This window comes from Anomaloglossus baeobatrachus, chromosome 6 (assembly GCF_048569485.1).
Source record: "Anomaloglossus baeobatrachus isolate aAnoBae1 chromosome 6, aAnoBae1.hap1, whole genome shotgun sequence".
Taxonomy (NCBI): domain Eukaryota; kingdom Metazoa; phylum Chordata; class Amphibia; order Anura; family Aromobatidae; genus Anomaloglossus; species Anomaloglossus baeobatrachus.
The window spans coordinates 441,692,909-441,719,433 of NC_134358.1; the positions used below are offsets into that span (position 1 = coordinate 441,692,909).

General features: G+C 43.3%; 1 protein-coding gene across 3 annotated transcripts in view; it reads right to left on the reverse strand.

Moving 5' to 3' along the window:
- Positions 1-26,525, reverse strand: part of CMTM8 (CKLF like MARVEL transmembrane domain containing 8) — a 168,776-nt gene that overhangs the window by 96,704 nt on the left and 45,547 nt on the right. The gene's annotated exons all lie outside the window — the stretch shown is intronic.

The window sequence follows — 26,525 nt, forward strand, 5'->3', positions numbered from 1 at the left end:
AAGAACCTCTTATCAGTTTCACATACCCACTCAAATTCTAAGCCAGCAAATGTAGATCAAACAACTAAATATTGCAAACTGGTTCCAGGAACTGAAAGATCAGTCCATTTGAAAATACCTGACTGTAATCCTATTGACTTTAGGATTGCTACTTCCATTAGGTGGCATTAGGGGTACTTTTCACATAGCGAGATCGCTGCTGAGTCACGGTTTTTGTGATGCACCAGTTACCTCATTAGCGATCTCGCTGTGTGTGACACTGAGCAGCGATCTGGCCCCTGCTGTGAAAATCGCCGCTCGTTACACACAGAGCTGGTTCATTTTTTGGACGTTGCTCTCCCGCTGTGAAGCACACATCACTGTGTTTGAGAGCGAGACAGCAACGATCTGAATGTACAGGGAGCAGACATCGAGTAACCAAGCGAAGGGCTTTGCTTGGTTACCCAATATTTACCTTGGTTACTAGCGTTCGCCGCTATCAGGCTGCCAGTGCTGGCTCCCTGCACACGTAGCCAGAGTACACATCGGGTAAATAAGCAAAGCGGTTTGCTTATTAACCCGATGTGTACTGTGGCTAGGAGTGCAGGGAGCCAGCGCTAAGCGGTGTGCGCTGGTAACAAAGGTAAATATTGGGTAACCAAGCGCTTGGTTACCCGATATTTACCTTAGTTACCAAGCGCAGCATCGCTTCCACGCGTCACTGGTGGCTGGTCACTGGTGAGATCTGCCTGATTGACAGCTCACCAGCAACTATGTAGCGACGCACCAGCGATCCTGACCAGGTCATATCGCTGGAGCGTCGCTAAAGTGTGACGATACCCTTAGAGTTCTTGTCCTCTTCCTCTCTTAAGAGGCAATTTGCATACCTGAGGGCTCATAATCCAACTTCACCATTCCGTAGGTGTGTCCATTAGGACACAACTTAGATAAATCCTGTCCAGAAAAAAGAAATAGTCCTTTACATATTAAAAACTCTTGTAGTTAAAGCATTTAAATCCTGGAGAAGTTCTGGTTACTGCATCGCAGCCAAATTACAAAGATGGGACACAACTAGAGGAAGCAAAAAAGTTGGAGCCTTTTAATACAAAGAAGAGCTGTAACCCAGCAATCATTTATAGAATTTATTCCATTGTCTACAATCCCATGCACTCTCCAAGTTTAATTTTATGCTTACAACACAGTCCAACCATGAAGAATATTAGCTAAAAAGGTTAATGTGTAAACACAGATTATTCTCGAGCACAAAAAAAAAAAAAAAAAACCACGACAAAAGAAACCAAGTGCTAACCAGAGATGAGCAAACCCATGGAAGTTTGGTTCAGCGGGTACAGCCGAACCATACCTCCATGGGATCGGACTTGGAATGAACCCCAATGGAAGTCACTGATTGGCAGTTCGAATCGCCGCCCACATACAGCCAGCCATAGAATACTTCTGGGGGAGGGTGGGCAGGTTTTTCCATTATTTTTTGGTTGCACACTACATCCCATCATGCTGTTACCCACAGCGTGCGCCGTTCAAACACTGCAAGCTCGCACTGGGCTGAGCACAGCAATGCCGAAAACTGAACACCAAACCATGGGTTCACTCATGATGCTCGTGATGAGCATCAAACATGTAAAATCAAGACCAAATAGGAACTGGGGCTGTAAATGGATTTTTATTATTTTTTTTTTTTTTTAAATCCACAATGTAACCCTTCAGCCCAATCTTTCATATGAGGATAGTCATGACTCCGGTAGAGAGAGATGGAGACCTCATATGGTATTGGTTAAAGCTCAGATGGTCTTAGTTTAAAAGGTATTAGAACACTAAACAATATATCTTATAGATTTATCATCTGATTCTTATGTAGCCTTTCCTCAATCCAAAATGTATTCATCTTGACTAGCAAAGATATTTATCCTTTGCTAAAGGAGGTTATCAGGGAACGAGAAACTCCAGTTAATCTATTAAAGCCTAGGTCACACGTAGCGACGCAGCAGCGATCACAACGACGATCTGACCTTATCAGGATCGCTGCTGCGTCATTACATGGTCACTGGTGAGCTGTCAAACAGGCAGATCTCACCAGCAACCAGTGCCCAACCCCCAGCCAGCAGCGACGCGTGGAAGCGATGCTGCGCTTGGTAACTAAGGTAAATATTGGGTAACCAAGCAAAGTGCTTCGCTTGGTTACCCGATATTTACCTTGGTAACTAGAGCACACCGCTTAGCGCTGGCTCCCTGCACTCGTAGCCAGAGTACACATCGGGTGAATAAGCAAACCACTTTGCTTATAGTTACCCGATGTGTACCTTGGCTACGTGTGCAGAGAGCTGGCTTCAAGAAGCTGCGGACGCTGGTAACCAAGGTAAATATCGGGTAACCAAGCCTTTTCTTGGTTACACAATATTTACCTTTGTTACCAACGTCCGCAGAAGCAGTCTCCCTGCACATTCAGTTTGTTGCTCTCTCGCTGTCACACACAGCGATGTGTGCTTCACAGTGGGAGAGCAACGACCAAAAAAATGGTCCAGGACATTCAGCAACAACCAGCGACCTCACAGCAGGGGCCAGGTCATTGCAGGATGTTACACACAGCGACATCGCTAGCAAGGTCGTGGCTACGTCACAGAAAATGGTGACTTAGCAGCAACGTCGTCGTCGCTGTTGTTGTGTGTGACATGACCATAACTCTTCCACTCGTAGGCCTACTGCAGACTTGCCATTCTAGGACTCCAAAAAGAGCAATGGCTGGATGTTTAATGGTCTCACCACAGTTCAATGTACCAGCTTTATGATTTCAAACAGGGAATATGGTCTAGAAAATATAAAAAATATCTAAGCAAAAACTCCTAATACCTTGGGGAATAGCTTTGCTAAACCTTGTTAGTGTAAGTTCACACAGTGCGTTTTTCGCTGCATTTTTCGGGTGCGTTTTTGGCCTCAAAACTGCATGACTTTGCTTCCCCAGCAAAGTCTATGAGTTTTCATTTTTGCTGTCCGCACACAATTTTTTTTTAAGCTGCGTTTTTGAGCTAAAAAAAAAAAAAAAACAACGTCAGTTCTTTCCTGCGTTTCCCCCCCCCTTGCACTGCATTGGAAAAACGCAGAGATCAAAAATGCAGCAAGACGCAGCCAAAACCGCACCAAATCGCGGTAAAAACGCATGCGTTTGTCACTTTTTTTGCCACGGGTGCGTTTGTGCATTTTTTAGCGGCCAAAAACGCAGCGTCAAAAAAACGCAGCGTGTGCACATAGCCTTACTTTCAAAGCCGTGGGAAAAAAAAAATTCAGGATTGTTGGTAGAATACATTTGTATTACAAAACCAAAAAAAAAAACAGAAGTGTATACTAAATACACACAAAAAGTATGGAAAGAAAAATTTTGTATAAAAAAAATAGCCTCCTACAATACTGCATCAGGGATATGTTTAGAATCCTGAAGGTTGACAAATGTTGAGGACGACGACGTTATATCCCATTTACTTTTATTTCCAGGTTTAGTGTTATTTTAAGACGGTCTTAAAAAGCAGAAGGAATATGGGAGATAAAGTTGATACTGAGCAATTGCGTGTATATGCTAACTAAGTTTACTAATAAAATCTAGTCCATTAGTCACAAAATTAGATGTTTTGTTTGCAAACGACTGTTCGGCCGACTTCCCATGATGAAGTTTTGACGCTGTGTATTTTTGCTGCACAGAAAAATGCAGTATCTTACAGATCCAGCAGAGCGAATATGATTTTTAGAAATCTCAAGCCCACTATACCATTTTACATAACTTGTCAGATTTCTCTTGCAAGTATACTGCGTTTTCTGTTCAGATTTTCCCCATAGAACTGCATTAGATGCAGAAAATCAGAAAATAAAAAAACGCATCTGTGTATTTACGGTAGTGCTTTTCCATGGTGAAAATGCATTAAAAAACGAGTGTAATCTGCACATGGCTGTACCAATAAAGTTGTCAAAGTCAAATTTCAAGAAGTGTCAAAAACATAATAGCTTTATTTAAAACATGGCATTTCAAAGACAAATCACAGAAAATCTGCAGCATCAAAAACTCATCCTGAGAATTTAGCCCATGTTCACACGTTGAATTTTTGCATGTCATTTGTGTACAGTACGTTTAAATAAAGTTAGTTTCACTCACACATCAGCAAATAAAAAAAATAAAAATGCAGCTGTGTTTTTGCACTCATTGCTTTCAAAATAGTGGAAAAAAAAGCAGCAGAAAACACATACAAACACATACATATATACACACATACACACACACACACACACACATATACATACATACAGTTCTGGTAAAAATTAAGAGACCACTGCGCAGTTTTATAAAAATCAGCCTCTCTACATGTGACAGCCGTTCCATTCCAGGGTTAGTTGAATTCCCACCAGAGTACACCTCATTCTACATAATGTGCTTCTGATGAGGTGAGCACCTGAAACAAATCTTATTTAACGAGGGAAAGTATAAAAAACACTGCTCTGGTCTTCACAATCCTCTTGCAATAGGACAAGCTGGATGGCAAAACAAGTGCTAGTAATATCCCAAAAGTAATAGGAATGAAAAAATAATGTAACCATGCCAAAAGGAGCAGAAAAGAAAGCCTTGAGTGAGGGAAAAAAAAAAAAAAAAAAAAAAAAAAAAAAAAAAAAAAAGGGTCTCAGTTCTGGCTTTACTAGCAGAGGGATACAGTGAGCGTCATGTTGCCTCCATCCTTAAAATTTCTAAAGATGGCTGCCATTACAACAAGGTCAAGCAGCAGACATTGGGGACAACAAAGCTACAGACCGGCAGAGGGCGAAAGTGACTCTCTACTGACCAGAATGATGATCATCTTATTCGAATGACACTCAGCAACCGCAGGATAATATCAAGTGGCCTACAAAAGCAATGGAAAATGGCAGCTGGGGTGAAGTGCATGGCAATAACAGTTTATTACAAGCTTCTAGAGGTAGGGCTCAAGTCATGTAAAGTTAGAAAAAAGCCCTTCATCAATGAGAAGCAAAAGGCGAGCCAGGCTGAAGTTTGCCAAAGACCATAAGGATTGGACCATAGAGGACTGTAGTAAGGTAATCTTCTCTGAGGAGTCTAATTTTCAGCTTTGCCCAACACCTGGTCATGTAATGGTTATACGGAGACCTGGAGAGGCGTACAAGCCAGCGTCTCGCACCCACTGTGAAATTTGGTGGAAGATCGGTGATGATCTGGGGATGCTTCAGCAAGGCTGGAATTGGGCAGATTGGTTATCCTGGAAAAACAGTTGCTTCCTTCTGATAAGGGAATGTTCCCCAACCCTGAGGACTACTTTCTCCAGCAGGACAACGTGCCATGCCACACAGCTAGGTCAACTGACTCGCCCGCCCCAGGGCCTTAGGTGACTAAGTGTCCAGCCGGACTAGTCTGAGGTAGTCAGCGGTGGCGGGGCCCGACTCCGTGACCCTGGTGGAGTCATCTAAAATGGCAGATGGGGGAGATGATGATGGGAGTTATAGTTAAAAATTAAGTAAAAATTATGACGCTACCTGTGGTTTTTGCGGCTATGGTGCCACGGCTGCTGGAGAGGACTCCCGGGGATAGTGTTGTGGCAGCTGAGGTGTTTCTGCTCCCCACAGGTGGAGCTAGTACCCCGGGGCGATAATTAGGAAAGTTTTTGATGGAAATGGTTGGGGCGCAGGAAGAAGCAGACGACACGAGGCTTTGCAGTCAAGATGTTTTAATCACAGTTGGTTCCAATACACAGCTGACCAGTTTCCCCGTGGTGTGCCAGGATTCACTGTTGCGGACCTCTGCCGATCCCGAGCAGGTCAAGGGTCAGTACCGGTGCACCCTTCAAGGTTCCTTTCCTGGCCGTCTCTTAGCACTGACCTTCGCTGAACTGTCCTGCGCCTCTGCCACCGAGCCCTGACTAAAGGGTGACTGACCGTGGTCCTTTTAAGCCTCCCTTGCAGAGGATGGGTGGCAGGTTGTGGCCTCGGGTGCCTACAGCAATCACCCGGGCCATCGAATTGCTAAAAGAAAATATATGTCTTTCTTACTTTTGCCTGGGGACCATCCCCGTTATTGCAGCCAGATTCCTCCACCCCGGTGTTTTTGGTGGAACAAGCCCACGGAGGCCTCACACACCTATGTGGCACTCTGGAACCCCTTCTCTCTATGTCACCTGGGTCTAGCCAGACCCCAGGGTCTTCACCATGAACCAGTCTCTTACTCCCCCTTCTGACTGGACTCCTTCTCACTGTCTCCTCTCTTTTCAATGGTCTCCTTGATAAGGCCGTAATTTAGGTTGATGCAATCTAATCATGCATCCCTCTTAAACTGTCTGCAGTCCAAATTATGAGTCACTCGTGGTAGCATGCATAACCACTATCTTTCACACACACCAGAGAGACGTGCTCAGATATGAATAGAAAGTAAGACTCCTTTATTCCGGAAGTTTGTACAGGTATATATAACTGGGCGTATTGGCTAGATGCCAAGAATACGTAACACATCTCCTATTGGATAAAGTAGAACAGCTTATTCTGTGATATACGATTTACTGTAATGTGCTTGGTTCCTCATTTATATTAAGCAATGTCAGCATGATTCACTGGTCACAAGAATAGCCCAGACTGTGAGTCTTATGTCCAAATACAGAACTAGGTGGGGTACACGGTCTGAAACAGCATCTTAAATCCTGTTCTTTATGGATATCTCCATGTAACTTTATATATACTCATAATAATTCATAATCACATCCCTAACAGTCCCCCCTTTGGAGATAGCCAAAAAGTCTTTCCTTACTTTTCCAGGTCTATTGATCTGTCCTAATGCTGATGGTTACCTCACTCACATACGAGATACCCCATCCCTTGTGGATGAATCTCCCCACCCAACAGACTATGCATAGGAAGCCAGATCCTGATCGTATTCTCTAGACTGTCCTCATGGCTATGTTCCGCTGGCCCACGTTATTCAGGAAGGGGGGGAACGTGGCAGTAGTCCTTTAATTGGCTAATATTTATCAGGGTTGGGTTCACTCAGAGTCTCATGCTCCTCAGTCCTCAGGCGGTAATGGTGGGACATCAAAGGTGGGATGTAGAGTCGTCTTCCAGTCCACATGCTTAGATATCATCATCCTGGCACAAAGTATCGGGTAGAAGAGGGAAGACAGCCATCTCCTGGTCTCAGGCAGGTCCGACATCTCTTTGTAGTGGAATGCATGGATCTTCGTCCGAAAGAAAAAGAGTGAGAGAAGAGAGAGAGAAAGAGAGAGCGAAAGATTGAGAAGAGAGGAAGAGAGAGAAAAAGATTGAGAAAAGAGAGAGGAAAAGAAGAGAGAGAAAGAGAGGAATGAGAGAAAGAGAAAAGAGAAGAAATCTAGATCTGGCTGGATCTGGAGGAGAAAACTCAAAAACGTGTATTAGGCAAATGTTTAAACAAACAACAAGCTTAGTTGAAGTATCTGGGGGTACTTCTAAACAGGATTTCATAGGGTCTCAACCTAGTGGTCCCTGCTGGGGTGTGTCTGACACTGAACAATTCAAGGGGAAGACTCATGCCCTTGCCTTCTACACTGCCCCATCTTCCCAACCTTCCCTCTATTCTGTGGCTGGTATGGGGTGTGTAGAGTCAGTTCTGTGTCTAAGGCCTGCCATATCTCTTTGTCTGGCAGTGAAAGCAGGTCACTAGCCACTTTCTATGGTCTCCGGGAGCCCACAGCTGCACCCTATCTCAGTCCTCTTCTTCTTCTGGGACTTGCTCTTGTAGGGTCAGGACAACGTTTTCTCAAGACTTTCCATCTTTCCTTTCTTCTTCACATCGGGGTCACTCAAAAAGCACAGATTGACTGACTGTTTCTCTGGTAAGTGGTCTTGGGGCTTCTTTGGATGTTCTGTCAGTGAGGGCACTTCTTACTGCTCCCCTTGACTCCTCCAATGTAGGCCTCAACCCTGTTCACCGCGACTCTGTCTGGCAATAGCAAAGCTTCCATCCGTTCTTCTATGGCCTCATGGCGGCGTACAGTTCCATTGGCAGTGATCAAGTCTCTTGTCTTCCATACAGAGTAGATGCTGGCTGCCATCTTGCAGGCTTCAGCGAGAGTACATACATCTGCTTCTTCACAGACAGGCATGCATGTAGCGACTGCTCTATCAGCACAGCGTCTTCTGCTACCAGCACCATACCCATGTGGAACCGTCTTCTTGATGCACATCTTGATCCATCCGCAAAAGGTGTTAAGTCAGGGTCCAAAGGTGTATCCGTCACTGTATCGAATCCAGAGTTTCTTCAGCTATGCCAGAGTCGACTACCTCTTCCACCAAGGTGTCAGAGGTGGGACACTCCCCCCTTGGAAGAGGGAGAAGTTCAGCAGGATTAAGGACCGCACACTGGGAGATGGTGACTTTGTCAGGGAGCAGTGATGTCATACGGGCACTGATCTTCAACTGGTGCTTTAGGTAGGTGTTCAATCTGGCTGAGTAGTGTTCAAAGGACTGCTGTCTTACTCCATGGCAAACAGGTAGAATGACTTCTGGGCTGGAGATGATGTGATGATACTCTTCAGGTGACTGTAACTGTAACTCAGGTGACTGTGACTGTAGCTCATCTGTATGTGGGGTGATCTTGTAAGCTGCTAGATTCATCTCCATACGTCTTGCCATTTGCAGGAGGGTGTCTTGGTCTTTACCAGCTGTAGTTTACATGTGGGCTCTCGGAGACCTGATACAAAAGGACTATACCCAGGTTTGTAAGAAAAAGCAATGGGTGTAACTTTGGGGTTAGGAGAACACTGAAATTCTAAAAACTAAGATCCCCTAAAACCCCGGAGAAAGAAAAGAGAGCACAAGAGGGTTTGGAAACTACCAAGCAGCACCCCCTGACTACATCTACACAACCAGGAAAAAGCAGTGGAGCGTATCTACTCCACCTCTCCTGTGCTGACCCTGTAACTGGGGGCCCTGCACTCTCCCTCATCCCGACGGTAGACCTGATGGTGGTCAGGGTCGAGCCTCCAGCGTATCCCTCTCTCCTGTCAGACCCTGCAAACTAAGACACAAAGGATTACTGGGTGCTGTCAACGAAAACTCTAATATATGTCAACTCCTGATGATCAATGTCCCCTTGGGACCACATGAACCTCCACCCTCTCTATCAGGGAACTCTTGTGCAAGACACCAGGCAGGATAACATACAAGTGAAAATATCTCAAAACCAGGCTAAGTAACAACTGCCATGGGCAGAAAAATATTCACTGTCCACCAGGACTAATAGTGAGCAGTCTATATGGTCTACTAAATTGTATAACATCCAGCAAAAACAAAACATGCAAAAGTGAAGGGAAAAGGTTTACACAGGACTATCAGCAATAACCTCTGCTAAGGTTCATGAGTGGGAACACAATGGAGAAAAAACTGCATATATGACCAAAAATGGAGTGTGTGTTTCAGGTCCCTGTCTCCCCCCTCTGCAGTCCCTGCTATGTCAGCAATAAACAGAGCAGTGACTTTGGCTGCTAAAACAAAAATGGGGAACTGGGTGTCGGCTGGACTAAAATGGCGTCTAAAGATGACCTATGTAGTGTCTGAGTTAAAACGTCCACTAAAGAGAATTACCGATAAGAAACAGCCGCTAAAAGAGGAAGTAGGTGTTGGCCAAAAATGGCGTCTGAAGAGTCCTGGGAGGGAGTGACATGTATTGTGACATCTACATTCAGGAGATATTCAATCTGTCACCGGGAATATGGATTATATAGGGACCCCTGGGCTGACCCTGTAACTAGGGACCCTGTACTCGCCCTCATCTCGACGGTAGACCTGATGGTGGTCAGGGCCGAGCCTCCAGCGTATCCCTATCTCCTGTCAGACCCTGATAACCATCCCCATACCATACCCCACCCAGGGCTGAGTGACAGAAAGAAATCTACATTCAGAACAGGAAATAATGGGGTGGGCTTACGTGGACACAAGTCCACCCTATATATCAGCTTATGTTTCTTATTTTCACAGACAGGTAAAATACACATAGTGCAGTTGCTAGATTCAGAATTACTCATCAATTCACATCTAGAATTCTCCATTTCAACATACGTGTGTCATTTACAACTAAACTTCACAGAATTTCATTCACAGGACTGAAATGGAAACTAACACTTCCCTGTTTTTTTTTTTCTTTCCTTTCAACTCTCCTACGGTGTTTCACACCAAAAACTGCGTACATTATACATAAAACATCTTCCAGTGTCACTTGGGTGATAAGGTACACGCACCCTCACTGTAAACCTGCAAACCTGGCTTCATTACTGGCCAGAAAGAATCCCCAGCTTTAATCTGGGTGAGCCTATACAAATCAGTTCTGGTGGTGGGGTGAATCATTGTTAAATCATTGTCATCTTCCTGACACCCCTCGGTGTCTTCTGCTGCTCCAGCAACAAATAGGCCAGTGACCTTGGGACTTAAGATGGCCGGAAAAGGGAACTAGGTGCGGCCCAACCTGAAATGACGTCTGGGCAGGCTAGGGAGGGCGTTTGGTGGGCAGGGGAACAAACTACACAAGTCCAACCCTCTGGGGACGACTTATGAGGAGGGGGCGTTGTTTCCTAATGGGCTTGGCCACTTCCTGAGGAGCCATTTTCTGAGCTGGTGCAATATAGAAATATCTACCATCTCTATCCCATTCCTCTTTCCAGGCCAATCTTTTAACGTCCTTTGACGTTCTATACCATGCTTCAGCATCCATAAGGAGATCTTTATCTTTCAAGATCCCTCGCTTGTTTAACAAAACATCTTTCCATTCCTTCTCGTTCGCTTACTAATTCTTCTGCCGTTAACTTGACAGGTGTGGACTGATTAGACCCCATGCTTCAAGGGTATACGACCCAAAACTAACACGTCAATCTGGATGTCTGCTATGCCGTAATCCACTTCCTCTTCTGGACCATAGACTATACACATCCACAGAATACACAGAATTTCTACCTCAGTCCACAAACCACAAACACAAACGGGCTGTCCTACCAGGAAGTGTCACGTGGGTGATAGAAACTAAATTCACCCTCACTATCTCTTACTTCATGTACTAGTAACCTCTGTTCACACTATATACACCTTATTTGAACAAATCCGTCCAGAACATCAATACTCAATGATTAAGCCTGAAATCAAGGGTTTTCCCCAGTATATTCAATTCCTAGGTAAGAATACACTGACATCCACTAAAACAAGACCAATGAGTACAACTTCAACTCACTGCTTAGCAGGAACACCGTACCAGGTAACAGTCAGGGTCAGTCCCCCACTTTTGTAACTTCTACAACACTGCACCTGTACATAGAAAACCCTTCCAAATCTTCTATCCCCGAAGATCAGGTCCGTCAAAGGCCTTATCAAACATCAACTATCGACCGGACTTGTCACTTGTCACACACCAGTGTATCTCGCCGTATACTCAAACAGCATACTTCAAAGAACAACTTCAGAGTTTTTTGTTTTTTTTTTTTCCTTTTCACTCAAAGACAGCTCTCACTACATTACGTGACACTTCCTCTTTCTGGCAGCCATACGAACAAAGCACATAGAACTTCACGGTTCTCGTAACCAGCAAGTACTCCACCTGCTGCAAATAGACAGACATCTCAACAGGTAGACACAGGTCAACACAATGACATAACAATAAGGACACTATATACACCATCCAGGTGGCTGATCTCACCTGCAGATATAACCATATATATTCATATATGCAGCGTATATAACAACTTCCTCATTTTCCCTTGCAGTTAAGTCAGAGAAAAATAAAAACACAGAACTTCTGCTTTTCTCCAACGAGCAGACAAAACCTCAAACCACATTACATTTCATGTGATTTACAATTACATTACATAAATTACAGACAGCTTAAGGTGAACCTGACCACCTTGGTGTGAGATCTCTTAGGACGGCTTATCTCATGCGAGATGGCGGTCATTAGGTGTCTAGACTGGGACAGCCCAACCCCCCTTCGAAATGCAAGTACACGCATGAGGTTTGCAAGGTGAGATTATACAAATTTTCTCACCTGCATTTGGAGTGTGCACCTCCACCTCTCGCGTAGTTGCCTAGACTGAAGGTGTCAGCACGGCTGTCCGCCATCCAGAGCCCCACGTTGGGCGCCAAACGATAAGGCCGTAATTTAGGTTGATGCAATCTAATCATGCATCCCTCTTAAACTGTCTGCAGTCCAAATTATGAGTCACTCGTGGTAGCATGCATAACCACTATCTTTCACACACACCAGAGAGACGTGCTCAGATATGAATAGAAAGTAAGACTCCTTTATTCCGGAAGTTTGTACAGGTATATATAACCGGGCGTATTGGCTAGATGCCAAGAATACGTAACACATCTCCTATTGGATAAAGTAGAACAGCTTATTCTGTGATATACAATTTACTGTAATGTGCTTGGTTCCTCATTTATATTAAGCAATGTCAGCATGATTCACTGGTCACAAGAATAGCCCAGACTGTCTGAGTCTTATGTCCAAATACAGAAATAGGTGGGGTACACGGTCTGAAACAGCATCTTAAATCCTGTTCTTTATGGATATCTCCATGTAACTTTATATATACTCAAAATAATTCATAATCACATCCCTAACATCCTTTCAACTGTCACTTCATTCTGACTGAAAACTCACTCTGACAAGACCTGGCTGGTTCAAACCGGTTCTCCAACTACCTAACTCCTCCCACACTCCCTCTGCCAGGCTCCACCCCTTTAGGACAGTGAATGGGACTTAAGGCTCCATGACCAGGTACACTGGTCGCTGCTTCTCAGCATTAATGGAGTACCTGCCTTGAATCCTGACCCAGCGTGTGACCTAACAATTGGTGTGTGCAAGTTGTGTCTGTAAATCGGAAGATGACCCCTTTCTTACCCAGGATTGGGTACCACACCTCTGGCTGAGGTGCAGTAGCTCTGTGGCGACAGAAGCCTCAGGGGCTCCACACAATCAATGTGTGGATGAAGGACCACCACATCAAAACCCTGTCATGGCCAGCCCACTCTCCAGACATGAACCCCATTGAAAACCTCTGGAATATAATCAAGAGGAAGATGGATAGTCCCAAACCATCAAACAATAAAGAACTGCTTAAATTTGCGCACCAGGAGTGGCATAAGGTCACCCAAAAACAGTGATAAAGACTGGTGGAAAGCATGCCAAGACGCATGAAAGCTGTGATTAAAAATCATTGTTCTACAAAATATTGATTTCTGAACTCTTCCTGAGTTAAAACATTAGTATTGTTTCTAAATAATTATGAACTTGTTTTCTTTGCATTATTTGAGGTCTGAAAGCAATGCATTTTTTTTGTTATTTTGACCATTTCTCATTTTCAGAAAATACATGCAACATTTTTTTGCTTGCATATTCAGAGACACGTTGTCAGTAGTTTATAGAATAAAAGAACAATTTACATTTTACTCAAATATACCTATAAAGAGAAAAAAATAAATAAATAAATCAGAAAAATTGGAAGTGGTCTCTAAATTTTTGCCAGAGCTGTGTGTGTATATATTATATATATTAAAAAGGAGAACCCTGTAGATAATAAACAGCTCTGACTATGTGAAACGTTCTCTATAAAAGACTTAGAACAAAATATCAACTAGTCAAAAGTAGCCAGTTTTTGATTCCCGCTGCTGCCGAGTATCCAGGTTTTCATTTATTTGTTTTTTATGCTCACCATATGGTTCCAGATATAAAGGCCTTTTAATTTACTTAAATTCTGGGGCTTAGGTTTACCTTTCACCAAGACAATGTCCTAAACATACTGTCAGAGCTACAATGGACGGTTTAGATGAAAGCATACTCATGTGTGAATGGTGCAGTCACTGTCCAGACCTAAATCCCATTGAGAATCTATGGCAAGAATTGAAAATTGCTGTTCACAGTTGCCTCCATCCAATCTCACTGAGCCAGAGTTATTTTGCAAAGAGAATGAGTTCAAAGATGTAAACATGTTGGCAATTAACGTGTAAAATTCTGCTAAGTCATCGTGTGTTTGTTTGTGCTGGTACAAAAATAATTGTTCTCAGCATCACATTGCCCTATAAAAATGGCAGAATATAAATTGAGCTGCTGATAACTTGACACTATATGGGCACAGTTTGATCATCTAGTGATTGTTCTGTGGCCATCATTCTTCCTCCTCCAGTGTAAAGAGGCTGGTAAATAAGCTGTAAATTATTCGAATATTGTTAAGGGTATGTGCGCACTAGGCGTTTTTTTCACGCTGCGTTTTTATGTGCGTTTTTGTCTCAAAAAACGCACCCGCGGCTAAAAAAAACGCGGCAAAAACGCATGCGTTTTTGCCGCGATTTGGTGCGTTTTTTGCTGCGTTTTTGCTCACTGCGTTTTTAACCAGTGCACAATGCCATTAAAGATTGTTGATGGAAAAAAAAAAAAAAAAAGTCTGATGTCATTTCCTTCTTCAAAATGTTCATTGTATGCAGGAGAGCAGACAGCTGCAGAACTAGTGTATGCAGGAGAGCAGACAGCAGCTGCAGAACTACAAGGCTCAGCATCCTCCATTCACTAGTGTATGCAGTTTTTTGCCCAAAAAGAAAAAAAAAAAATGACATGGGCTTCGCCATATTTTTGTATGCTAGCCGGGTACAGCAGGCAGGTACGGGCTGCCCCCAACCCCCAGCTGCCTATTTGTACCCGGCTGGGAACCAAAAATATAGAGAAGCCCTTTTTTTTTTAATTATTTCATGTATTTCATGAAATAATTAAAAAAAAAAAAAAAAAAATGACGTGGGCTTCGCCTAATTTTTGAGTCCAGCCGGGTACAACTAGGCAGCTGGGGATTGGAATCCGCAGTGCAGGGTGCCCAAGATCTCTGGGCACCCCCACTGCGAATTGCAGTCCGCAGCCACCCCAGAAAATGGCGCTTTCATAGAAGCGCCATCTTCTGGCGCTGTATCCAACTCTTCTAGCTGCCCTGATGCCGGGTGGCTAGCCGGGTAATAATGGAGTTAGGGCTAGCTGTATATTATCAGCTAGCCCTAAGCCCGAAATTCATGGTGTCACGCCAATATTAGACATGGCCACCATGAATTTCTAGTAATGATTAAAAAAAAAAAAAACAAAAAAAAAAACACAACACAGAAATTTTTTTTTATTAGAAATAAAAAAAAACACAACACAATTAGTGACTCCATCTTTATTGAAATAAACCCCCCTCCGCAGTAATCCTGGGTCAGGGTCCCGCACCGTCCAATCTGGATCCAATATCATCTGATCGGTTTGCTGGTAGGCAAAGCGATCAGATGATGTGTCAGGATCAAGTGCCTGAATCACATCACACATCAGCTGATTGTATAAAAGCCGATTATACAATCAGCTGATGCATCAGTAGAAAAAAAAAAATAAATAAATAAATACATACATACTCACTTATGTGCTGATTACCGGCAGCTCTTGCAGCGATCGGATGAGAGTCTGATCCTGTCCCATCGCTGCCGGAGCTGCCGGTAATCAGCTGATGAAGTCCCCTGACGGCAGGATCAGCTGATAGCCGGCCGGGCGACACCGCGAGAATTACGATCAGCTGATGCGTCAGGTGACTGCATCAGGTGATCCACCGCCAGGTCCTGCAAGCAAGCTCCTGCCCCGGGGAGACTGCACACAGCCGGAGCGGCGGGACCGGGACAGGAGCGGACATGGCACTGGGACCCTGCAGATGCAGACAGGTGAGTATATATGACATTTTTTTTTTTCTACTGTTCACTTTTGTTTTCGCCGCTGCCTCCACCTCCCGCCCAGACATGGCACCGCACGGAGCTGACATGCACAGGACGGGAGGTGGACGCAGCGGTGACGGTACCGGGAGGATTCATGCTTCTGTGTTTACCAACAGAAGGAATCCTCTTCCTGTACACGTCACTGTAGTACCCACCCCTTGCGTTTATAGCTGCGTTTTTAGTCATAGAAACGCAGCTATATTTGCAATGTGCCTTTTTCATTGCGTTTTTGAACATCTCATTGAACTCAATGGGTGAAAAACGCAGTGAAAAACGCAGAAATAATTGACATGCTGCGTTTTTGTGGTCACCACAAAAACGCAGCTAAAAAAAAAACGCTGTGTGCAGACAGCACTTCTGAAAACCCATTGACATTGCTGGGGAAGCAATGTCACTGCGTTTTCAGCACAAAAACGCGGTAAAAAACGCCGCTAAAAACGCGGCAAAAACGCCTAGTGCGCACAAGGCCTAACAGCGCTTATTTCATGGGCCCACTTTAAACGGTTTCTCAGAGCTCCACTTTTCCTAAAACCGGACTTCATAGCCAGCTTAGGTTATGTTCACACCACTATTGAATGCCCTAGAGAATTTCTTCGCACTAATATTCTAACAATAGAAAGGATTAGGTGGCTGGAATCCAATCGCCCCATTCTTTTGTTTCTTGCCAATTTTGGCAGAGGCTCCCTCAGAGAACTCAGAGCCGCTTGGTAAGCCAAGGGTTCCTGTATACAGGGCAGTTCGAGCTGGAAAAAAAAAAAAAAAGTCCCCCCCCTAATTTTGATACCCAGCCCTAATAAAGCAGACAGCTAGGGGCTGGTATTTTCAGGTTGGGGAGGTCCATGTTATTGGGCCCCCTCAGTAAAAAAAAAAAAAAAAAAAAAAAAAGAGCAACCTGCAGCTGCCCAGGATTTTTGCAGTTATTAGATGCAACAATCTCGGAAATTTACTCAGATCATCGCGATTGCCCTAGTGCGGTGGCAATCAGTGTAATAAGGGTATAATGACAGCTCACAGCTGCCACTAAGCCCTAGATTAGTAATAGGGGGCATCTATGAAACAGTCGCCATTAATATTTTAAGTGAAAAGAATAAACAAACATCAAAAAAATCCTTTATTTGAAATACAAAAAAAAAACCCCTTATTACTCAGATTGCCACTGCACCACGGCAATCAGAATGAGCCATTTAAAAAAGTTCAAGGATTGTCGCATCTAATAGATGCGACAAATATGGGTGGCTTGGCTGTGTATCAAAATGGGGGAGAAGAACCACGCGCCGTTTTTTCAAATTATTTAAATAATAAAAAAAAAAAAAAGCCGCATGCGGTCCTTATTTTGATACAAAGTCGAGATAAGCACATGGCTGGAGGCTGCAGCCTCTAGCCGTATACCTGATCTATGCTAGGTATCATAATATGGGGGACCCTACGCCAATTTTTTTAAACTTATGTTTACACCAATATAGACCCAGTCTTTGATCGAAAGCAGTCAGACACACTGTCACACAGGGTGGGGGCGCAACTGACTGCAATCAGAAACATGTGGACTGCTGGTGGGTAGAGGAAGCTGTGCATATGCATGAGGTTAATAAGCAGCCCCGGAAGTAGTGTGAGCGGCCCGGATGCAGTGTACAGCCACATACATAGACTCGGTAAGTATAACGTACCTACTTTTCTCTTTTTTTTTTTTTAAAAAATAAATAAAATAAATTACCCGAGTTGCCAGACCCAGATCATTACCCGGAGTTCCCCGAGAACTCCGGGCCCGGGGTCGGTGCTTGGGTAATTTTGAACCTGCGCGGATGCGGACTTTTACAGTCTGGGTCCGCCTATCACTAAAAGGGATGCTAATAAAAACAGTTTATTTTATTTTATTTTTCAACTTCCTGGACATTTTGTTGCTCCAAACCCACCCTTTTTTGATTGACACAGCTAGCCTCCTTTGTTCCAAGCACTGTTCTAGGAACCCTCCCCCAACTACATGCATATGGTGAGCTGAGTACACTTTTTTTTATTGTTCCACCCTATAGGCCTCCTCCAAGTAACGCCTGGAAATAAATAAAAATCCTCACCATGTTCTCTGCAACAGTGGCTGTGTGGGTGGAGGGGATATTATGGAGAGGCTCAATGTGGAGGGAAATATTATGGAAAAAAAAGAGTTATATTATGGAGAGTGATGATGTGGGGGATAATTTTGTTCAGGAAGCACAGAGAGGCAATTCAGGGTGCAGCATTAGAGAAATTTATGGGGCAGTATTATGATACTCTTCTTTTTAAGGGCACTATGTCGGAAAGTGTTGCTGAAGACAGAGAAGAGGAAAGTATGCAGAGACTAGGTCTAGGCGTGAAATCTCATCATGGCGTCTTTACTATGTGAAGGCAAAAGGGACGGAAACTACATCAATTAGTGAAGATATCATCTATAAAAGTACCTGGATATTAAAGATTTTTGTGATCCTGGCTACTGTATGTCAGTACAGGGGTTTCTGTATATTCCGCAGTCTGAAGATGGCTGGTAACAACAACTCTCAGTATCACCTTACTATAGTTAAGGACAAACTGGGAATATTAGGTTCAAGCAATACATATATGGGGCTGACATATTTGACCGCTGAACTATGCTTGGTGCCATATACTAGCAATGGTTCTGATGCTGCATTCATATACTGACAGTAGTTCTGGAGCTGCATTTTGCAACAGACTGTGTTTCTTGTGCCACACTCATGTACTGTCGGTGGTTCTGGAGCTGCATTCTTGTACTGATGCTGAATTCATGTACTAACGATGGTTCTGGTGCTGCATTCCTGTACCATAACATGTTTCATGGCTATGTTAAAACCTATTCTCAAATCTCTACATTGAGTATTTTTATGAGGAGGATTTGGTGAGTTTCTGTTCCAAAAATTAAGCTTAAACTATCATGTGTTCACACTGTTTTTTTCTCTTTAGAACTTGGTTCTGGTGATGTATTACTGTACTGATTGTGGTCGTGATTATGTATTCATGTAATAATGTAATAACCCCATTAAATATTTTGCGCCTTTTGGGATGTAATTCAGTATGGTGATTGGGCTCTTGAATCAGAAAATATTGTACACCCCAGTTTAAATCCTCCCTATTAGCAAAAGGTGCAGTTAACACCCCCCCCCCATAAAAAAAAAAAGGCAATTTCAGGTTTTCCCCTCATTTAAGCAGTTGCCGGATGTGTAATATATATGTAGAACAAGGTGAAGAAAGATCCAGCAAGGCAGAACGACTCCAAAAGGTCAACAATAAGTTTTTCTTTGACTTTATTATCCAAGAATAAAAAGCTCTGGAATGTTTTATTCTTGGATAATAAAGTCGGAAAGAAACTTTTTGTTGTCCTTTGGAGTCATTCTGCCTTGCTGCATCTTTCTTCACTTTGTTCTACATATCTTGGAAGTCTCCCACTTCGGGTCCATGCAATAAGGAGAACAAGGACACCGGGGCTTGAGCTCAGACAGGTCAGCTGGTCTACAACCTTTATTTAATAAAAAAAAAAAAAATCTATTTTAAATATAAAAAATATATACATTATCTTTGATAGATTGAACTTTAGCAGGCGTGGCAATATCAAATATGCTTTTTTGTAGATTCCATGTTCTGAATGCATAAAGGCGGGGCAATATTTAACAAAAATTGTTAACTACTCCTTAAACAGGGGACATAACATGTACCACATTAAGATGGTGGCTATGAAGGGCCTTCATTTTATTATAGAGGTGAGAGTCACCTGAACGAACATCCCCATCAGTTAGAACCACTATAAGGCTATGTGCGCACTTTGCTTTTTTTCATGCGTTTCCGCAACGTTTTGAACTGCAGCGTTTTAATGCCAAAATGCATGCATTTTAATTTTTAAGCAAAGTCTATGGGAAATAGGGATTTCTTGTGTGCACTATGCTGTTATAAACGCTGCGTTTCAGTTGCAGAAAATTTGTCAAAATCTCTGCGTTTAAAAGAAGCAACATGTCAACTGTTTTTGCCATTTTGGCAGCGTTTTGCTATCATTAGAGTCAATGAGAAGTTTCTAAACGCATCCTAAATCAAAATCCTAGCGTTTTAAATGCTTTTTTGATGCAAAAAACATGCTTTTTTGACAAAATAAATGCATGCGTTTTTGACATTATATTAAGGGCATGATATGTCCCTTTACACAAACACACAAACACACACAATTAAATTAATGAAAATCAATAAATTAATGTTATTTTATACATAAATATTAGCACACAGTTATTTTATTAAAATAAGCCAATTTGTGTATGATTTTAATGATATTTTATCATTTCAGTGTTTGAATGTTTATTTAGCAGTGTATTTGTCTTCAAAATGCATCTGACTTTAAGCGATGAAAAAGCATGTAAATCGTCGTAAAAACGCGGCAAAAAACGCAAGCATTTTTATAGCGTTTTTGTGGTCAAAACCAAATTTGACAAAGACCATTTCTGCCAGAGGATGCGTTTAGAACTGCAACTAACTCAACGCAAAGTGCGCACATAGCCTAAGGGGTAATCCAGCCTTACAAATATCTGCCAGCTCACGTGCACAATTGGCAGGTATCGCACACTTGTATTCTGAACGCGACAGATTCACAATATCTGTCATCTCTCCCACACATGAGCCACCAGAAAGACATAACGTCACTGACACTGCTCATCTCCTGTTGGCAGTGACATTTCTGTGGTTACACAGCAACAAAACAGAGCTACCTCTGATTGCTGCTGTTAAACGTAGGTTTAACATAACCAGCACCATCACACCTGCCATTTACCTTTGTCATACACATGAAGAGACTACATTAAAGAGGTGGTTCCCTACTCTGCAAAAGTGGCCACATCCCTGGAAATCTGATTAGAAAATGCCTTTTCCTAATACCTTATTCACCCAATTCTGCCTCTGAGCGGCGCTATTGGAGTCCGCTCGTCCCCATGAAGTGACCCCCGGGCTCCGTGACCTCTGAAATATGGTGATGACGGGTCAACTAGAAGTTGACGTGACATCACCGAGCCAGGCCCCAGTCTTTCTGAGGTAGTGGGCTGTGGGCGGAGTTTCACCACTCACCACAGCCCAGCATCGTTCCTTCTTGCAGCACTCTACACCGAAGGAGAGCGCAGGGAGATTCTGAGCTGTGAAATTCCACCCACAACCCAGTCACTCAGGGAGACTGGGGCCGGCCGCAGTAATGTCGCGTCAACTTCTAGTTGACCCAACATCACCAGATCTCAGAGGTCACGGAGCCCGCGGGTCACTTTATGGGGATGAGCGGTGCACAATAGTGCCACTCAGAGGCAGAATTGGCTGAAAAGGTATTTAGAAAAAGCCTTCCCTATCAATTTTACAGGGATGTGGCCACTATTGCAGAGTAGTAAACCACCCCTTTAAAGTTGTAATTAAATTGGTGTCAAAGTTGTAATTGTTGTATGTCCCTGCAATCCACAAGGAAACCCCCCCCCCAAAAAAAAAAAAAAAAAAAAAACCCACACCAAAACCCAACTTGTCAATTCTTGAATATAAAACAAATTTCCACTACAATGATAGCACAATGTAAATTTTCAGGGTTCAAAGCTACGAAATTGTTATCTCAATGGACCATGCAAATATGTACTATATCGATTATGTCAAATGGAACACATTTTACATAATGAATCCAATAGAATTTAAATATTTATTTCATTTGCCAAAATTTGGCACGGATCCAGATCTTGATCCATGTGAGGACTGCACATCACGGTCAGCCACAATGTATACACAGAGCTTGCTTACAGAACCATAACTACTGTCTTTCTTCTTGTCCAGCTTTCTTGCTCTTATTTTGGGTAAAATATCCGGAGCCCGAGTACAGACTGAAAATATCGTAAACAAATCCTATGGAAATTATCATAAGTGATCGTTTGTGCTGCCTTCGGCAAAGTTCACATAGAGCCAGACCATGTTTTTACATAACAGAGATAGCCCATGTGCTACCCATAACAGCCGCAGGAACATTTACCCCTCCCCCCCTGCTCTCTGTAAGGGAAGAGCGATGGCAAATATCACTCTCCTTTCTCCAAGATCAGGGTAAGCTTAACGATGGATTTAAACAAGGTAACAGTCCCCCTCATTATCAGCTGTGTGAGCATACGAGTGACCACAAATGTTCATCTGGTAATTGGATAGTGTATGGCAGAAAACCCCCCACATAAGAATTATTATTGGCAGCGTATCACTAGCTGTAACCAGGGCATGCAATGCTGATGACATGATGCTATATGGGGACAGATCCATCAGTGAACCAGAGAGCTTACAGCACAGATTTAGGCTATATGCGCACGCTGAGTATTTGATGCAAAAAAAAAAAAAAAAATAAATAAATAAATATATTATATATATATATATATATATATATATATATACATATATGTGCTCTGCACCAAAAACTGCATCTTCTGGCAGAAAAACAGGCGTGTTTTTTTTCCCTGTGTTTTTCATAATGAAGTCAATAGGTGGAAGGGGGGGAAAAAAAATAAAAATATAATATATATATTATAAAAATATAAAAGCAGGGGAACCCCACCCCGCACCAAGTGACATGCTGCAGTGTTTTCGTGCACACAGCACTTTAGAATTCACATTGACTTTGCTGGCATAAGGATAGACATGCGTTTTTTTGGGCTTTTTTTTCACAAAACTGCACCAAAATAGCAGCAGGCGCACACAATCTCATGGCAAGATGAGTTTATCTAGGAAGGCTTGTTTACTAATAATAGAGCAGTGTAAATAGGCTGACGATCACCCAACCAACAAATGTTTTGTTCTTTTGTCTGACTTATGAGGACATCATCCCATGTAAACAGGCCATGTGCTGCCAAAAGCAATGACGACCTAAGCAACTACTGACTGTTCTGTGTGCATCATAAGCACAGATTAGCGATCTTATAATGGCCTATTTAAACAGGCTATCGGAAAATATTTTGCACACCGGTGGTAATTTTTTGTCTCAGATCGTGCAATGTGTAGATATATAATAAATAATTACGGTGGGGCTAAACTTTGAGCTCTCCTCCCCCTACATGGCTGCAAAGGAGGCATTAAGCATTATTATTATTATTATAGCGCCATTAATTCCATGGCGCTTTACAAGCGAGAAAGAGTATACATAAAAACTAGTACAACAAAACAGACTGGTATAGGAGGAGAGAGGACCCTGCCCGCGAGGGCTCACAGTCTACAGCGTCCCCTGTTAATGCCTATCTTGGATCTATGGCACATGACATTCATCTTTCCAATCAATGAGGCTCCTGCGATTGGACCCCAAACAATTGTGTGCGGTTTCTCTGAAATACTAATGTAATAGTTCGTGAAAACAACAAATGCCCCCTAGTAATGCATCAATGTTCTCCGGTACAGGATCTCAAACAGATGTGTGTGTGTGTATGGACACTAAACCAAAAAAAAGAGGATACAGATCCATATCATATCTATGTTTGTATTTAGAGCAGATCTTACTAATTAAAGCATATACCCCGACAAAGAAAGAGCGCTGCTCATGAGAATGTCACAATACTATATCAGGCACATGTGTGATTATAGAATTTTTTTTATATCATTTTGTTTCTCCAAAAGATAACATTACATAAAGTGCTGGTGCTCACAAACTGTAAAATTCCCTACCCCATAAAACCATCCAGAACCAACCTGGTGCGTTGTGGAACAATTATAGTTCAACTATCAGTATAAATATATCTGGGTACCAAAAAAAAATAAAATTATAATATATATATATATATATATATATATATATATATTTTAATACCACCCAACACCATATATCGTAGTATTGACCTGTGCATGCTCCATACACACACACATACCCCAACAAAGAAAGAGCGCTGCTCATGAGAATGTCACAATAATATATCAGGCATATGTGTGATTATAGAATTTTTTTATTTTTATATCATATTTTGTTTCTCCAAAAGATAACATTACATAAAGTGCTAAAATGACCTCCTGACGAAGCGAGAGGCGAAACGTGCGTCGAGGTGCTGGGCGTTGTGGTTCACCACTCTGGATTTCTACCTACTACAGTTTTTCTCTTCAGTTTACCCTCCAGCCAAAACGGTAACTTCATTGGTTACCCAGGTATTAGGCCAAACGCCCTACCCTATGAGCTTTGAGATATATATATATATATATATTTTCCACACACACACACACACACACACACACACACACAGTCAGTGGGTTTTTGATGAGCAATTGTTTTTCGTTCCTACTCCAAAAATATATTGACACACTACTGGACAATCCCATGAATGCTATGGTTACCATCTTCATTAAATCATAAAAGTAAATAATAATGAAGAACCCCCCAAACAAAATACAAAAAAAAAAAAAAAAAAAAAACACACACCACAACAAAAACCCACTCACAACAACATATTTTCATGTGGAACAAAGAACACTGACTGACTGCAGTGGTCATGTGCCATAACATCATTTGACAGCGGGAGAAACGGCACTGACATTGATGAATGGTACAGGTCCAGGAGGTGAGAATGTTGGGGGTTTTTTTGTTTTATTTTTGTTTTTAACTTGTGAGGAACTTTGCATTTAAAAGAGATTGACCAGTAGTGAAGAACCCCTTTTAACTTGCCTTAAAGGGGTTGTACCATAGTGTACGTGCTTAAAATAGAGAAAACCCATTGAGGACGGAACATTACGTGCATGGTGACAATCTCTGTACAGCTCTACTGAATAGGTTAGTGCTACATAAGCAACCAAGGGCGTAACTACCGCGGTCGCAGGGGTCGCGATTGCGACCGGGCCCGCAGGTTAGGGGCCCGCGCTGCAGATCAGCAGCCGGCTCCTGTCAGTGAGAAGAGCTGCGCTGTTCGTGCATTTTCAGTAGCAGTGGCCGGGCAGCGTGAGCTCTGCCCCCTCCAGTCTCTGGATGTGAGTACTGTACACTGTGGTGCCGGCCTCTGCAGGAGATAGATCAGGTGAGGGCAGCAGTGCAGTGTGACCGGCACTTACCGTGTCCCTCTGTCCCAGCAGCGCAGACATAGCTGTATATACTCTGCCCCCCTCCCCCTCGCTCTGTGCAGTCACCGACAGCGTCCGATGGTTTATTTACTGATGTGCGACCATGTGGAGAGGGGTGAGCTGTGTGGCAGGAAAGTTTATCTGACCTTCTTTACGTTCTATGTTATCTTAATGTAAACCGTTCAGGTACTGCTTTGCATACTTTGGGATTTGGTGGTGGGGAGGGGGGATGAGGCTGATCAGGTGATTGGGGTCGCCATCCCACAGAATCAGTCACACCGTGAGCAGAGGGGGGAAGTGTGCAGCAGTTTGATGAAAGCAGCACAGCCATGTCCTGTATCTAAATCCAGCTAAATTACTGTGCACTGCTCTGCTACATACACAGAAGACCTTGTGCACACGTGGCTTTTTTCATGCGTTTTTCCTTGCTTTTTTTAATCGATAAAAGCAAGGAAAAATCATCCCAGCAAAGTCTGAGAATCCTGAGTTGCTGTGCCCACGCTGTTTTCTTGCAGTTTTTGTTGCTGAAAAAAGAAGCAGCGTGTCAGTTGTTTCTGCATTTTTTTCCTGCTTTTTCACCAATTGACTTCAATGGAGTCAGTGAAAAATGCAGGAAAAAATGCATGTGTAATGCCCACGTTGAATATTTGTGTGTTATATGCTTTATTTGACGTCACTGGGGCTCCCTGAAGCCATTTCCTTATCTCAGTCTTTACTGCAGGACATTGCTTCTGGGAAGTCCAGTGATATCACAAGGTGAATCGACTTCATGCCTGCGGATCACTGGGGTGTCCTGCAGATCTGCCGCCATGAACTCAGTTCACCTTGTGATGTCACCAGGGTTTCCTGCACCTAGGCCTTGTGGTCTTTACCACGGGACCTTGTTGCAGGGAACTCTTGTGACGGAGGTGCCCTGGTTTGTGAGGCGATCCATACCTCAGTAAACCGGGGTCATCATGGTGATTACCTAGGGTTGCCATGGCAGTGATCGGATCCCTGTGATTGCACTACAGGGACCTGATCACCAGAGAGGGGTAAGCGATTCCTCTCCCTGCCTTCTGAATGTAGCAATCGCATTGATTGCAGCATTTAGAGGGTTAAACTGCCGAGAGCGGCGCGGGTACTGCTCCTGGCAGCGAGAGCCAGGACCTGGCGACCGCGGGGGTACAGCGCTTGAACCCCCATGATTGCCATGACTAAAAAACGCTCAAAAAGTAGGTGAAAAAACACGCAAACGCAATAAAAAATGCTCGTTTTTTTCAGTTGCTTTTTTTTCATTCCAAACATGCGTTTTTATGTGTAGATTTTCTGCACATAAAAATGCAATGTGGGCACATGGCCTAAAATAGATTTGATGCAGTGTGTCCTGGGAGGGTGCTTTATCTTCACAATACGTGAGCTGACTTCAGCAGCCAATAGTTGGTGGTTGGGGTGAGGAGAGCAGGCAGGGGCGTAACAATCACACACGCAGAGATTGTTACCAGGCCCAAAGGTACAGGGGACACGCCAACCCCAGCTCCTACTTCAGCTGGATGAGCGTCTGAGGGCTAAAATGCATCACAGCACATAGACCCGCTGGGTCCCTGCACTGCGATACATGCTGCTGGGCAAATAGTGGCTGGCAGCTGACGTCCATACCGTGACTGGGGGCAGAGCATGGTAGTACTGTCATGCTCTATAGCACACACTCTGATGTCAGCTGCAGGCCACTCCGCGCT